The sequence below is a fragment of the Elephantulus edwardii genome, unplaced genomic scaffold (genome assembly GCF_000299155.1).
Source record: "Elephantulus edwardii isolate Elephantulus edwardi_28Jun2011 unplaced genomic scaffold, EleEdw1.0 scaffold00276, whole genome shotgun sequence".
In the NCBI taxonomy this organism is placed as follows: domain Eukaryota; kingdom Metazoa; phylum Chordata; class Mammalia; order Macroscelidea; family Macroscelididae; genus Elephantulus; species Elephantulus edwardii.
The window spans coordinates 1,287,950-1,300,137 of NW_006400026.1; the positions used below are offsets into that span (position 1 = coordinate 1,287,950).

The 12,188-nt window shown below is 38.2% G+C and overlaps 1 pseudogene; it reads left to right on the forward strand.

The window, feature by feature from the left end:
• The first annotated feature begins 5,935 nt into the window (after positions 1-5,935).
• LOC102853971 lies at positions 5,936-6,727 on the forward strand (annotated as a pseudogene).
• Positions 6,728-12,188: the final 5,461 nt, after the last annotated feature.

A 12,188-nucleotide genomic window follows, 5' to 3' on the forward strand; every position in this document is an offset into this window, starting at 1 on the left:
TAGTGTTGTTCCTAGCTTTTCTGTAATGAAGTTTATAGTCCTTGGTTTTAGTCCTAGGTCCATGATCCACCTTGAGTTGGTTTTTGTGTATGGTCCCCTGTCTTCTTGCTTGTTTGTTTTCTGCTGAGAAATTGGCACTTAGTATTATTTGCTCTCCCTTTTACATAGGTTACTCTTTGTTTCTTCCTAACTTCTTCAGGATTCTCTTTTTATTTTTGGTTCTGACAATTTTGACTTTGATATCCCTTGGTGTTTTTCTTTTGGGGTCTATTCTATATGGTGTTCTCTCAGCTTCTTGAATATATATTCTTTCATTCTTCATTATGCTGGGAAAATTTTTGTCTAGTAATTATTCCACAACTTTTTTGATGCCTTTACTTGCTTCTTCCTGTTCTGGGATTCTGATTACATTTGTGTTACTTCTTTTGATGATGTCCCACATATTTCTCAGGCTTTCTTCTTTTTCTTTCCTTTCTGATTCTAGGTTGTGGTTTTTTTTCCTTTTTCTGTTTTTGTTGTTGTTGTTTTGGGTTTTGGTTGGTTTTTGTTTTGTTTTTGTTTTAATTTTTGGGTTTTTTTTTTTCGTACTAACAGATCAGTGATGACAATCTATCTTCTATTTCACTGATTCTGTCTTCCATCTTTTCAACTCTGTCCATGTGTCCCTCAATCAGCATCTGGAACATTGGTCCTCATATTTGTCTAGAGCCTCTAATGCCTTGCTTGTTTTATCTGCATTGTTTTAGATTGTTTTCTTAAGCTCCTCCTGGTTTTTGCTTGCAGTGTCCTGCAATTCTTCAAGATTGTCTTTCACACATTGAAAATGTTCAATTATTGTTCTTTGAAATTCTGTGTCAGAAAGTTCTATCAGAGTTTCTGGATTCAGGAAATCCATTGATATAATTTTTTTATATTATCCATTGTGTCATTTTGGAGGGATGACATCTTGCATCGGGTTTGTGTAGGGTATGCGGTAGCCTGCTTCTTATGTGACATTGCTGTGGTAGTTTTCATGCCTGAGTTGATGGCAGTTTCTTGATCTGAAGTCACTCCTCCAGAGGATGGTGGAGCTCTGAACTTCTCTCTGTACTTCTGACTCAAGGGAAGATTTGCTTCAGTTTGGGAGAGAAAAGATCTATGAATTTGCAGCCTCCTCTGTAAGACAACTGCTTCAGCTAGGCTAAGGTGCTCCAGGTTATAGGCAGTTAATTGACTAGACATGAGGAGATGCAAGGCAAAGTGCTGAGATGCACACAGAGTAGGCATGAGCAGGGAAAAATGCAGGGCAGGTGTGGACAGGAGAGGCATGCAGGGCAGGCATGTGCAGAGAGGCATGCAGGGAGGGTGTGTGTGGAGACCTGAACAGAAAACCAGGAAGCCTTGCTTTTCCCTTCAAGAACTGGATCTGCTGCCTCACTCAAGCTCCACTTGTCTCGCTCCCTTCTACTTGAGCTTAAGGGTCACACATGGTCCAGCCAAACAGAAGTGATCCCCACAATGTACCTCACTCAAATTCCAGCTGTTCTGTTCACTACTGGCATGTCTGATGCACATCTTTCTCGATTTTCTATCATGCAGTGTTATCTTGCTCTGTTCAGACAACTACTATATAGTTTAGTTACAAGTTTCACAATAAAACAACTAAGTACTCTGGGATTCCCATTCTTTTCAATGTTAGCCATAGTTTGATATGATCTACACAGTAAAATGCCTTTGCATAGTCATTAAAACACAAATAGGTATTATTCTGGTATTTTCTGCTTTCAGTTAAGATTCATCTGACATCAGTGAGAATATCACTGAATCTATCTTGAGTTTATCACAATTTTCTGTTGATTTACCGTTGTGACCATTTTAAAAACAATCTTCAGCAAGATTTTGCTTACATGTCATATAAATACCTACAAACAGACCTATATGATAAACATAGGTGTATGTATGTCTATTTGTTTCTCAGAATTTATATACCTACGATAAATTCCTAATAGTGGATTAATTGAGTCAAATAAGATTTTGTTGTTATTGTTATATGCCATTGAGTTGACTGTGTTTCATAATGATCCTATGCATATTAGCTCTGAAACCTGCCCTATCTTGAGCCAATCTCATTCTCTCTGATATACTCTCCCCCTGTCCTCTGAACCACACTGCCCTAGTCATTGTGTTTTCCAACTCACCCAGGGTCTTCCTCTCTTGCACCATCCCTCCATCCTTCCAAGCATCATGCTCATTTCTAAGGACCATTCCTTCTGGGCAACATATCCAGAGTATGTGAGACAGAGCTTCAAAATCCTTGCCCCCAAAAAGAAACATGGACTCTAGGACAAACTTGTTCTTTTGGTAGTTCTTGGAATTTTCAGAACTCTTCTCCAGCACCACAAGTCAAAGATATAGATTCTTCTGTCATCCTTAGTCACTGTCCATTTCTCTGATGCATAGCAAGTAATTATGAAGGCCTTGGCCTGGATCAGGCACACCATAGTCCTTACTCTCTACACGAACATATTTGCTTTTCATCACTCTGGGGTGGTATCTGACAGACCATTTTCCTAATGCAGTTCATCTTTTGATTTCCTGACTGCCAAGAGTATTGATTGTGGGAACAAGCAAATTGAAGTTTTAACAATCTCAATCTCTTCTCCAGCTATCATGATACAGTCCATTGGTCCAGTAGTAAGAATCTTTGTTTTCTTCACGTTGAGCTTAAATTCGTATTGAAGACTGCAATCTTTGATCTTTTGCAGCAGATGTTTTTGGTCATGTTGAGTTTTGGCAAGCAAAGTTGTGTCATCTACATAACATAAGTTGTTGATGAGTCTTCCTCCAATCCTAATGCCATCTGGTTCATCCTCATAAAGTCCAGCCTCCTGAATGATCTGTTCTGCATACAGATTTAAAAGCTAGGAGACAGGACATAGTGTTTCCTTTCTCTGTTCTGACAACTGCTCCCCTGTCTTATAAATATAGATTTTGCATGAGCACATTGTGTATTCTAGGGTTCTCATTCTTGTCAAGTTTAACCACAATGTATTGTGATCCACACAATCAAATGCCTATACACAATCAATGAAAGACAGGTATACATTCCTCTGGTACTCTCTGCTTTCAGCCAAGATGCATCTAACATTGGCAATGATGTCCCTAGTGTCACAACCCCTACTAAACCCAGCATCTATTTCTGGTAGTTCTCTGTTGATTTATTATTCCAGTCATTTTTAAATAATCTTCAGCAAGATTTACTTTTGTGTTATATCAGTGTCACTGTTTGAAAATTTCCACACTCTGTTAGATTCCTTATTTTGGGATTGAAATAAATATACATCTCTTCCAGTGGTTGGCCATCTTCCAGATTTCTTAGTGCAACCTGATGAGCATGTCTAGGGTTGCATGTGTGGGTTGAAATATGTCAACTGGCATTCCTTCAATTCCTGGGGCCCTAACTTTTGTCAATTCCTTCAGAGTAGCTTAAATTAACAATATATAAAGATGCTATAGACATAATAGTTAATTATCTAGGAATCATTAAAAGAAGATAGAAATCACTGTACCAAAAAGAATTGGTTGACACAGAAGAATTTTATGAAACAACCTATGACCAGGAGATTTCTATATTCACTTGTTTTGATTTTTTTTAGTTTTTCATATAATCATTAGTGTACATTTTATTTTATATAGCTCCTATTGATCTATGCTAATTATTACCATGTCTTCTTGAGTCCCCATTTAATCTTTCTCCTTCTTTCTCACACACCCCGTCTACCCACTAAGCCCTGTTATGTTAGTGATTTCCATCCTTTTCCTTTTCAAACTCTTTTCTTTTTCCCGTCTTAGACATTTACACATATTACTAGTTGATCTAGTGACAAGAGGTTGTGTTGTAATCTCGAAGGCTCATGGTTTGAGACCACCAGCTGCTCCATAGAGAAGGATGGGCAATCTCCTCTCATGTGATTAACTGTCTCTGAAAACCCTCTGGAGGGCCAGTTATGGGTTGGTTCTGACTCTACAGTACACAACAACAACAACAATTAGCTATCCTTTTGTTTTTGCTGTAATGATCTTATGCAGTACTTATTTTTACAATATATTCTCCCATGTTACATAGTATTTAACAAAATTGTTCCTTAATGCTGCATAGTATTTCATTGTATGAAATATCACAATTCTCAATCCATTTGTTTGTTGATGGACTTTTCCCATTTTCTTATATCGTGAATAATGCTGCTATAAGTATAGGGATACATATCACTGTTCATGTCTTAATTTTAAATTCCTTGGGTAGATTTCTACAAGTTGAATAGCTGCGACATATGGAATTTTTCTCTTTAGCTTTTTGAGGACATGCTAAACTGTCTTCCAAAGCAGTTGTACCATTTATAATCCCACCAGCAGTGCATGAGGGTTCCAATTTCTCCAACTCTATCCAGCATTTATTCCTATCTGTCTTGTTAAACTTTGCTACTGCTATTGAGGGGATATGTTATTTTACTGTTGTTTTGATTTTGAAGAAACACCAGGCTGCCTTCCACAGTGGTCGTTCCAGTGTATCATCCCACTAGTAGTTCTTGAGAGTTCTAATCATTCCACATACTCACCAACATTTATTGTTTCCTGTTCTATTAAACTTTGCTATTATTGTTGAAGTGAAATGGTATCTCACTATTGTTTTGATTTGCATCTCTCTGATTACATATGTCTATTGGTCACCCTTGGAAGGAGGAGTGGCATCCACTTCCATAATATCTTGCCTCCGGCAACCCTATGAACCTGGAGAGAGGATGAAAGGTACCCAAGCACCAAGGACTCTCTTTCATAGGGTCGCTATGAGTCGCCTGTGACTCGACGGCACTTAACAACAACAACAACAACATTGGTCACCTACATGTCTGTTCATGCCCTTTGCTCATTTTGTTTTTGGGTTATCTGTCTTTTTCTTGTGGAAACACTGTCATATTCTGCAAATTTTAGTTATGGATCCCTTGTCTGAAATACCATTATGTAATATTTTTGTCAGTTTGCAGACATTCACACATTCTATTGTAAACTTTTTCTTGATCCACACAAAGATTTCCTTTTTAAATGGTCCCACTTGTCAATTTTATCCTTTCTTGGAGGTGCATTTTTTTATATTGTTTCCAAACTACTTTTATTTTCATTTTTCAGAAAGCTTTTATTATTAAAGGTATCTTTCACTTCAAAATGAAAACTTGAAAAGTGACACTGTTATCTCTATTGAGAGTACATTGAAGCTGTAACTTGCTTTGGCTAAGACTGCCATTTTCATAATGCTGTTTTCCTTTCCATGAATAGAACATATTTTTCCATTTATCTAAGTCTGTTACAGTTTCTTGTTGTATGGTTCTGTAGTTTTCTTCATTAGCTCTTACAGTTAGTACCTCTAATTTGATTAATTATTAATTAATTAGTTATTAATTATTAGTACGTCACCTATTATTGACTATTGTGAATTGTATTGCTTTTCTTATTTCCTATTCCCATTACCTGCTGTAGAAAAATCTGTTTCCATATTTTGATCTAACATCATATCCCTTTGCTAGATTGGTCTAGTAAGTCTAGCAGTTTTGTTGTTGTTGTTGAGTATTTAGGGTTTTCTATCTACACTGTCATATCAATCTGCATATAGAGATAGTTTACCTCTTCTCTGCCAATGCAGGTACCTCTTATTCCTTTCTCTTGCCTTATTGCCCTAGCTAAGACTTCTAATGTGATATTGAATAAGAGTAATGACAATCTTTATCTGGTCCCTGTTCGCAAGGAAATGGCTTTAATCTCTCTCCATTGAGAATTATGCTGGATCTTGGGTTGGCCTTTTAATTACTTTATATTTAAATAATATACTTTTAGTTGCGCGCGGGGGCCGCAGGGAGCGGGGCAGATGCTCGCTCCCTCCTCTCCCCACCTCCGGGTCGCGGCGCGCTCGGGCTTCGCAGCCCACATGGGCGCCGCCGCGTGGGCATCTCCGCCTCTGCCGCTGCACTTGTCCCTCCTGCTGCTGCTTTTGCCTCTCCTTGGGCTGCCCGTGGGCTCCTGGGATCCGGCCGGTTACTTGTTCTACTACCCCTGCATGGGGTGCTTTGGGAACCAGACCGATTACTTCTTGGGCTCCCTGGCATTTGCAAAACTACTGAACCGTACCCTGGCTGTGCCTCCCTGGATTGAATACCAGCATCACAAGCCTCCCTTAACCACCCTCCACGTGTCCTACCAGAAGTACTTCAAACGGGAGGCCCTCCGCAACTACCATCAGGTCATCAGCCTCGAGGACTTCATGGAGAAGCTGGCTCCCACTCACTGGCCCCCTGAAAGGCGCATGGCATACTGCTTTGAGGTGGCAGCCCAGCGGAGCCATGAAAAAAGGACATGCCCCATGAAGGAAGGAAACCCCTTTGGCCCGTTCTGGGACCAGTTCGAAGTGAGTTTCAACAAGTCTGAGCTTTTTGCTGGCATATCCTTCAGCGCCTCCTACAAGGACCAGTGGATCCAGAGATTTCCTCCAAAGGAGCGTCCAGTTCTAGCCCTGCCAGGTGCCCCGGACCAGTTCCCTGTCCTGGAGGAACACAGGCCGTTCCAGAAGTACATGGTGTGGTCAGAGGAGATGGTGAAGACCGGAGGGGCCCAGATGCATACCCAGCTCCTCCGCCCCTACGTGGGCATTCATCTGCACAACGGCTCTGACTGGGTAACTCCCCGCTCCTCATGGCTGTGACATATACCAGAGCAGGGCCGAGCCTCAGAGAACAGAACACAGCGCATGGTCCCAGCCAGGACAACGAAAGCTCTTCTCAGCCAGATTCCTGGGCTTGTGTGCCCTATGATCCCACTTCAACAGGTGCCAGTATGTAGACCCTCAGTGCTTGCTTGTCAGCCCCTGTTTCCATAGTTGCCATATTTATCCTCATTTTGCAGATGCATAAACTGAGGCGTAAAGCTAGATCCCATCTCAAATAGCAATCCAGGGAAAAAGCCACAGCCCAGGAGGCCTCTGCCCTCGCCCAGTGTTTAGCCAACAGCTTCTTTATTGAAAGAAAACCTATTGGAAATTGGGTGGGACTTCTAAGAAACAAAGATATCATCCTTCCAGAATTTGTTGGCTGCTTAAACGTGCAGACACTTTGTCAGGTTATCCTCCTAGTGAAAATGGGCACGATTCATATAGCCGGTCTCCCTAATTTATACAAAGGGCTTTGTGTGGAGTGGTGTGTGTATGTGTCTGTGCACACGCACAGATGCGCAAGCATTTTATAAATGTTCACTGTTGAAAACTCGAAAAATGGTGAAAAGTAGAAAAAGAAAATTAAAATGTGCTCATAGTCAATTAAAAAATATACTTTTAGTTATGTTAGTGAAATTCCCTTCTATTCATTTACGTGAATCTTTTTAATGAGAAAGTGTTGCTAAATTTTGTTAAAGGCCTTTTTTGCATCCATTGATTTGATCATGTTGTCCTGGTCCTTTGCTTTATTGATGTGATGATCATATTGATTGTTTTTCTTATGTTGAACCATTCATGTATACCTATTACAAATCCTCCTTGATCATGACGAATATTTTTTTGCATATATACTGATGGATTGTGTTGTCTAGAACTTTGTTAAAGACTTTCGGGAATACATTCATGAGAGATATTGCTCTATAATTTTTTGATGTCGTTGCCTGGCTTTGATGTAAGTGTTATGCTTGCTTAATAGGAAGACCCTTCATAGAAAGGTGTGTTCCTCTCTTTCTATATTTTGAAACAACTGAAGTAGAGTCGGTGAGAGTTCATCTCTGAATGTTGGCACAATTCATTGAAGCTGTCTGTATCAGAGCTTTTCTTTGGTTAAGGCTTATTTTAGTGCTTAATTTCTCTTTTTGATGAGTTTGTTAAAGTCTGTACCCATTTGAGTAGTATGTGACTTTCTAAGAATCTGTCTAACTTCTCAAAATTTTTAAATTTATTGGAAGTTTTTCCATGAAATTCAGTTGCTATTATTTTAATTTATATTCAAAAGCAAGTTTCAGAGTCTCTTCTGACATTTATTTTTTTTTCTTTCTATCTGGTTTTTTAAGTGACATTTTTGCTTTCTCCATATATGATATTCTTACTTTTTCGATATATTTTATTCATTACTCTTCTGGTTTGGTCTTTGATCATTAGCAGTCAATTAAGTAATTTCTTGAGGTGGTTTTAAAATTCAGGTAAAATAAAGATGTTTTAGCTTTCATTAATTGTTTGTGCTTTTTTCAGCTTCAGTTTGGATGTGCATATGAATATCTGATAATCTGATCCACCCTTAGCCTATGGCTTTGTTATTGAACTTTAATATAGTCTCTTTGTTCAGATAAAGTCAATTTTATATTTATATATATTCATGCATATGGATACCATTTCATGACTGCAGCAAAGAAGAGGAAGACTATCAACCAGGTGGACGGACACAGTGACTCCCACAGTGGGCTCTTGTGTGTTGAGAAGTGTGAGGATAGCATGGGATAGAACAGGGCTCAGATCTTTTGTTCATAGGGTCATTATGTGACATACTCATAGACACCCAACAACAACAACGACACTATTTATGCTTCCTTTAAAAAAAGGCATTTACCATGAATGAATGGAATTCCAAAATCTCTGTAGATGTTCATTGAAATGAAAAATAAACAAACTAAATTTTTAAAAAAGGTATTTACCATAAATATTTCATTGATTGCACAAACATTTATCATGTGATCCTCAGTCAAATTTCTGTCACCAAGGTCATATTGTTCCATTATCAGTTTTCTTTTTCCCCCAGCAATCACCAATTCTTATTAATGTATTGATTGCTTGTTTTATCAGTCTTAAACTGAGTCAGTATGAGTGGTTTCCAATTCGATGGTATCTATCAATAACAGTGACAACTCAATAATGATAAACTTGACCATATGGAATTTGAACAGAAGTGACATAATAGCACTTCTGGGAGAAACTTCAAGAAACATCCTGTGGTTTTCTGCCATTCCTATTTTTTCTATTCTACTGACCAGAAAGGATACTGACAGGTGGCTTCATCAGCATGGGTTCCAGAGTGACAATGATGTGAATTAGAGCATCAGTTGGCCTATAGAGCTCAGGAAGTGTTAGAGTAAATGAAGTCTTTATTTTTAATATATATAATATTTGGTTTTAACCACAACATAAACTCATGTTCTAGCCTGTCTTGACCTATGAAACCATAAGGCAATAAGACATATGTTTCAGGGAACCTCTATACCTCTATCTTGTCTGTAGTATTGGCAGTGATAAAGGAATACTGAAAAGATGGGGTAGATTCATTACAAAGAGTTGGGCTGGGATGGTTTTTTAGGGTGTTTTGGGGGGGATTGTTGTTGTCTTTTTTTTTCTTGTACATGTTAAGAAATTGATTTGCCACAGGAAATTGAACCTGACTGAAAAACATATTCATGATTGGCAGAAGTGTCATTAGGAAGCTCATATAAATAAGTGGAAATAAGAAAATAAGCAGATTTCTGGGATCTCAAAGAGGCAGGTGGCATGTAAGGAGAAAGACCTGAAATTGAATGAGAACAATGATGTGCTCTATTTAAAACAACAACAATAAAACCAATAAATTTTTGTCATCACATCAATTCTAAATCAAAACAACCCTATACAGCAGAGTAGAACTGCCCTATAGGCTCTCCAAGGCTAGAAATATTCAAGGAAGCATAGTATCACATTTTTATTCTTTACTTGGCTACTAGATTTGAATAGCTGATCTTTTAGTTAGCATTCTGATGATTAATCTCCTGTATTTCCAGGACTCCTTTGTTCAATTTTATGGACCTTAAATTTGGAGTCACTCTAGGATGTCCATGAAATATTCAGTAAGTTCTTGGAAATACACACTTGAAACTCAGACAACACAAAGTCTACTCACTTTAACAGGTATTTCCTCAATCCTTGTTTAATATTTGCTAGGTCATTCAACACAGGGAGCACTGGAGAACTAGTGCCAAAAAGCTGTCTACAATCCTCAAGGCATGTGGTTTTAATTCACTAGCTGCTCTGTGGGAGAAGGATGGGCAAACTCCTCCTGTGGGATTAACTGCCTCTGAAAACCCACCTGAGGGTCAGCTATGGATCTGTCTGACTTGAAGGTATATAACAACAACAAGAAAGTCATTCAGTATATTGTCCAGAGCATCTTTCAATATTACAACTTGAGTCTTAAATTTGTATCTGAGAGATTGACAGCGAATAAGGATGACAAAAAAAGAGTTGATGTCTTTGGGCTGTGGTGTTAGAAAAGAGCACTAAACATCCTCTGGAAGGCCAAGAGAACAAACAGGTATTTCTTACGGAGGGTAATGCCAGAGTGTTTTTTGGAGACAAGAATGATAAGGCTGCAGCTCGCATACTTTGGGAGTGTTGCTGGAAGAGGCTATTTCTTGGAGATAGACAATGCTAAAAAGGGTTGAAGGGTCTGTAAAAAAGAGGAAGGCCCTCAACCACGTGGATTGACATGGTGACTGCCACAGTGGGCTCTAGTGTATCAAGAATTGAGAGGTTGGTGCAGGGTTCAGCTCTTTTGTTCATAATTCACTATGAGTCACACTCAACTTGATGGCATCTAATGACAGCAACAGCTGGAGAAATTGAGAACAAGTTCTTACCTTTTTATTATTCCAGCTCTTTCCTTTACAATATTTTGCTTTGTCTTCTTGAGCTGCTCTTTGAAATCTTTGGTTCAACCTTTTTACTTCAGCAAGTTTCCCCTTTGTTTTGACCTCTGGACACTTTAGTCAAATTTTCAGAGTCTCTTCTGAAATTTATGTTGGTTTTTCCTTTCTTCTCTGTCTTTATAACTACTTTTTGCTCTCTTCATGGATGATGGCCTTCATATAATCCCACAATTCACTTGGCCTTTGATTACTGGTGTCCAATGCTTCAAATTTATTCTAAAGATTATTTTGTAATTCAGTTCTGGCCTACTTTGCATTGCTGATTTTGAGCTTCTCTAATGATCCTTTCTACATATGTAGTCAATTTAAATGTCTATGCGTTATTGCGTATATAAAAGTATTTGATTGTGCGACTTGATGACATCTAACAACAGCAACAGATAAATGTTAGAAATCTTTAATCTTCTCTTCCTTATTTTTACCATTGTTAAGGCTATGCTAGTTGAAAAAAAAACAACACACACCAAAAAAACCCAAACCAAGTAACCAAAAGACCAAAACAAAAACTCAAGAACCTGAGGATCTTCAATTTTACATGGAAAGAGAAAGACACTTAATAGCCAAAATAATTTTAAAGAAGAACAACAAACCAAAAAGCTTTACATTTACTGGTTTAAAAATATATTTTAGATTTACATTAACCAAAACATAGATCATTGTAATACAGTTGTAAAGTCAGAAATAAGTCCAAACATCTATGGTAAATTGATTCTCAGTGGGCTTTTCAAATCCATTAAATGAGGAAGAACAATGTCTTCAACAAATGATGCTGCCAAAATAGTATTTCAACATGAGGAAAACAAACAAGATACATACCTTATATAATACACATAAAACAATTCAAAATTAATTAAAGATCGAAATGTTAGACCTAGACCTATAATGTTCTTGGAAGAAAATATGGGAACAAAGACTGGTAACCCAGGGTTTGGTTTTTTCTTCACACTTTTTGAGTATTTTGAATGGTGTTTCATTCATATACATTAGGATATTTGGGGGATGGGGAATTTTTGGTCTTTTTCATTGCTCCCTCCTTCAACCCACTAAACTATGCAACACCATAATTTTCTTTCCTTCACACCCTCAGTCCCTCCCCTTCCCTCTTCGTATGATTCACACATGAGTTATTGGTTATTCTTGTGATTTTACAATAATGGTCTTATGCAGTATTTGTTCTTATGCATCTGAGTTAATTCACTCAGCATAATGTTCTCTAGCCTTTCCCACATTATACAGTATTTTTTAAAATTATTGCTCCTGAGTGCTGAATAGTACTTGTGAATGTACCATAGTTTCTCAATCCAGTCATTTGTTGATGGACATTTGGGCTGTTTCCATGTCCTTGCTACTGTGACTAATTTTTAGTAACTATGTTGTTGTTGTTGTTGTTATGTGCCGTCGAGTCGCTTGCGACTCATAGCGACCCTATGTACAACAGCCCTAAACTCCGCTCTGTCCTGTGCCAA